The sequence below is a fragment of the Oryctolagus cuniculus genome, chromosome 11 (assembly GCF_051225735.1).
Source record: "Oryctolagus cuniculus isolate XC-2025 breed Fujian yellow rabbit chromosome 11, ASM5122573v1, whole genome shotgun sequence".
In the NCBI taxonomy this organism is placed as follows: Eukaryota; Metazoa; Chordata; class Mammalia; order Lagomorpha; family Leporidae; genus Oryctolagus; species Oryctolagus cuniculus.
This window is the reverse complement of record NC_142877.1, coordinates 76,668,921-76,673,494: the sequence shown is the minus strand read 5'-3', so window position 1 is coordinate 76,673,494 and position 4,574 is coordinate 76,668,921. Positions and strand designations below refer to the sequence as shown.

Sequence of the window (4,574 nt, the reverse complement as noted above, 5' to 3'; positions counted from 1 at the left end):
GGTCGAATTTTGGTCAATACCTGTAGAAATCTCAAACTATTCGTAAACCAAATTGGATTGTTGTCACACATGTCATTCAGTTTCATATAGTAAAAGACTTTTTTTTTCTACATTCCCTTCAATGTCACAGCAAGAGAGACATAGAATGCCTGAACACAGAAGACAGAATTCATACAAGATATCTAACTCCTTGATATAATAATACACACAATTCAAAATGATCATACTATCATTACATCTAGGGCTTTCAACAACTGCAGGGTGTTGTTATGGAAAGCATGGCTCTCGGTATCAGTAGCTACAAAGCATGCACCATCTTCTCTGTGTGCTCTCTTTTTGAGTTTTTTCTTTATGTTCTCAGCCAACTCTGCTGTTAAGGCTGCTGCTTAGAAATATTGGTGACAAAAAATGTAATCATTGAACATAGGAGTCTGGCAGTCAAGATGTTTAAAACCTTCAATCTTCAAGAGTGAAATAATCACTTTGTGAAATTTAGAACTCTGATGAACAAACATGGAAATTTTCTTGGCTTGAAGACTTCCACAACTTTCCAGATATTGTCAACTTAGGAAGTCTGACCCAAGTTAGTTTCAAAGCTGCCATACTAAAAGTTTGATTCTAGAATGATGTGAGTAATTTAATAAGTTCTATCTGAAATCATTCCACTTACCAAATATGCACAATGACTGAACAGTTTGACATCAATGAAAGCTCCCAATATCGGGTCACAAATTCCACGTTCACACTTGACATCCTTGGCACTAACACCATCTTTCTTGTAGAGCTGGCCCCTAGCTGCTGGTGCAGGCCCACTACTCAGAATTTCCAGGGTTTGATCTGGCTAAGTGATCACCTGACTCTGGTAAATTCAGAGTACACAAATATCAGCACAGAATTCATTATGTCCCATAAGGTGTGCTGTTTATTTTTGGGAAAATTGCATTAAGGGACCTTATTTCTTCCTGTAAATTGCACTGTGTACTTTGGATGGGAAGGCTTTATGAAATTCTTACAGAAACAAAGGAAGTTTTCCACTAATACAAACCTGGAGTAATTCCTGGGAACTTCAACAGGGGGAACCAATGCTTTTGGCAAGAGTATAACACCACATGTATTCAAAATGAAATCTCTTGGAGACAAACATGCTACAGTCACTAAGTACATAAGCATACTGCTATTCAGTTTTTCATCACACTTAATGACAAACATGGTGCATCCTTCAAATGTGTCTCACTCAGAGCTCGTGAGAATGTGAAGAATCCCGGATCCATCATTTGCATCTGTTTGCTGGTGGGAGAAGCAAACCCCTAGCAGTGTCTCTGTCCCTTCAAAAACTATGCATTTTCCAAAATTATGAGACTAGTGAATAATAATTACAGAAAATCAACTAAATTAAATCTCTTCTCCCTCCCATGACACTGCTGTTACTGATTATTCTACCCAAGCTCAAAAGTTCATGTTCCAGGGCTGGCACTGTGGTATAGCAGGTAAAGCTGCTGTCTGCAGTGCCAGCATCCCATATGGCCGCCAATTCAAGACAAGGCTGCTCCACTTCTAATCCAGCTCTCTGCTATGGCCTGGGAAAGCAGTAGAAGATGGCCCAAGTCCTTGGGCCCCTGCACTCACGTGGGAGTCCCAGAGGAAGCTCCTAGCTCCTGGCTTCAAATCTGCGCAACTCCAGCCAGAGTGGCCAATTGGGGAGTGAATCAGTAGATGGAAGACCTCTCTCTCTCTTTCTCTCTCTCTCTCTCTGCCTCTCCTCTCTCCGTGTAACTCTTTCAAATAAATTAATCAATATTTTTTTAAAAAAGTTCATGTTCCTTCTTTGCTTTTGCCATATTTTATATTAACTTTTAAAACAAAAATATTAATATAATTTCCTTTTTTTTTTTTTTTTTTTGTGGATGGAGAAGGGTGGGGAAGGAGTGAAGTTGAACATTGAGTCTGGTAGTAGAAGAAGTGAACCAGCTCAGTCTCTTGTAGTCTGTCGCTTCCCCATAAAGGAGAATGGAGACAGCACAGGTTAAATGTCTCAGGCTACATTGCATACGCTGAAAACTGTATTTTTTAATGAACATGGAGCCATGGGTTACATGTAAAGTTTGTGTTAATTTTCAAATTTCAATTATCAATTGTCTCTTTTTCCCAACTCAGATTAGTCAGGAAGATCTTATCCATTATTATATATTTCCCATGGATTACAGACAATTGACAATTCTTTTATTCTTTTGGTAAGCAGACAGAGATAAGGACATGATATACCATATCATCTTAGAGATAAGCACAGGAAAAGAAAATAAAATATAGTAAAGACTTCCTCTTTTATTTCCATATTATGTTTCTTGAGAAACATTTTCATGACATTTATTAATCTGAATCCATGATACTGCATATTTATATACTTCTTTTTAATTTGACCTTTTAAAGCCATATTATCTCTTATATACCAATATGAAAAAAATCACCTCTTCTTGAGACCTTCACTTGTGTATTCATGATGTAAGAGGCAGCTACAATATAAAGGTTTACAAAGGACATCTATGGAGTCAAACTAGGCACTGTTTTCTGGCTCTATAATTCTGTTGAATATCGAGAAATTAGTTACTTTCTAGAGATAAAAATAGCACTCCCTCATAAAGTTTTATGAATACTATATAATTTAATCAATGTAACACTTTGAACAGACATATAATAACCATGTATTAAATAGGAACATACATTTTGGTGAAATTTTCTAACATTACATGTAAAATAAGTATTTTGTTATATATTGTGTACTTCATTGGTCCTTGTGACACTGATATTACAGTGGGCCAACACTGTGGCGTGGCAGGTTAAGCTGCCACTTGGAATGTCAGCATTCTATATTGGAGTGTGGAAGTCCCAGCTACTCTGCTTCTGATCCAGCTTCCTGTTAACACTCCTGGAATGGCAGCAGAAGATGGCCTTTGTGTGTTTGGGCCTCTGTCACTCATGTGGGAAGCCAAGATGGAGTTTCTGGCTCCCAACTTTGGTCAGGCCCAGACCTGGCTGTGTTGCAGCCATCTAAGAGTGACAACTAACTGAACACCTAAAAGGAAACCTGTAGAAGTGAAACTGACACTATGAGAAGAATGAGAAGAAATAACTTGATCAGTCTTGACTGTTGAGGAACAGCTTACTATTTTATTCTTTTTAGTATTTTCTTTTTCTACTTAATACCATTGCTTGAACTCTTTAATTAACACAAATTTATTCTTAAGTGTTTAAATCCAATTAAAATTGTTCCCTGTTAAAAATAAGAGTGGAAATAAGAGAGGGAGGAAATGTACAGTTCAGCACATGCTCCCTCAGACTTACCCCTAAAGGTAAAGCTAAAAACTTGCCATGGGACTCCAAATCCCATTAAGTTGACAGGTACCAATGTCAACTTACTAGTTAAAGTGATCAGTTTAATTTCATAATTTGTCATAAAAATAGGATTAAGTGTCAAAGGGATCACATAAATAAGACCAATGTCTGCTAATCATAATTGATATAACTAAAAATAAGAGAATGGTCCAACATGGGAAGTGGGATACACAGCAGACTCATAGCATGTTGAATGCCCTAAACAGCACTCTGGCCTCAGAATCAGCCCTAAAGGCATTCAGATCTGGCTAAGAAGCCCATGAGAGTTTCTCAGGCATGGAAAGCCAAGACACTGTGGCAAAAAAATGACCTAAATGAAAGATCTCTGTGAGTGAGATCCTGGTGGAGAAAGAAGGGGCCATCAAAGAAGGAGGTACCTTTCTCTGAAGGGAGGAGAGAACTTCCACTTTGACTATGGACTTGTCTAAATAATGTCAGAATTAGTGGACCCAACAGGCTTCCATAGCCTTGGCAGCTCATGACAAAAGCCTCGAGTGATTACTGACGTTGTAAATAAGAGTGTCAATTGGTAAATCAACAATAGGAGTCACTGTGCACTTGCTCCCTATGCAGGACCTCTATCCTTAATATGTTGTACCATGAAAATTAAGGTAAAACTAGTCTACAAACAGTACTTTATACTTTGTGTTTCTGTGTGGGTGCAAACTGTTGGAATCTTTATTTGGTATATACTAAGTTATCTTCTGTATATAAAGATAATTAAAAATGAATCTTAATGAAGAATGGGACGGGAGAGGGAGTAGGAGATGGGATCGTTTGCGGGTGGGAGGGTGGTTATGGGGGGAAGAACCACTATAATCCAAAAGTTGTACTTTTGAAATTTATATATTTTAAAGTTTCTATTAAAAAAAGAGTATCAGGGCATGGGAAATCTCAGTTTCTATCTATCTTTGCATCTGTTTCTCCCTTTCTCTATGTCACTCTGTGAATAAAAGTTCAATGCAATTATGAAAAAGTACAGATTTAAGAAAATCATTGTAACAAATAAACTAAATTTTTAATTCGCTTTTTAACAAGCTTTTTGACATACCCTTAAATGAGTGGGCTACAAATGCTAAATGCTAATTTAGTGGGCTGAATTGATTCATTTAGCCAACGGAGATTTAGTGAGATTCAACTCATATCATACATTGTGTATATAGTTGAAATATATCAGCAAGAAA

General features: G+C 37.3%; 1 pseudogene; it reads right to left on the bottom strand.

The window, feature by feature from the left end:
- Nucleotides 1-386: 386 nt before the first annotated feature.
- On the bottom strand, nt 387-878 carry LOC127490923 (S-adenosylmethionine decarboxylase proenzyme pseudogene; annotated as a pseudogene).
- Nucleotides 879-4,574: the final 3,696 nt, after the last annotated feature.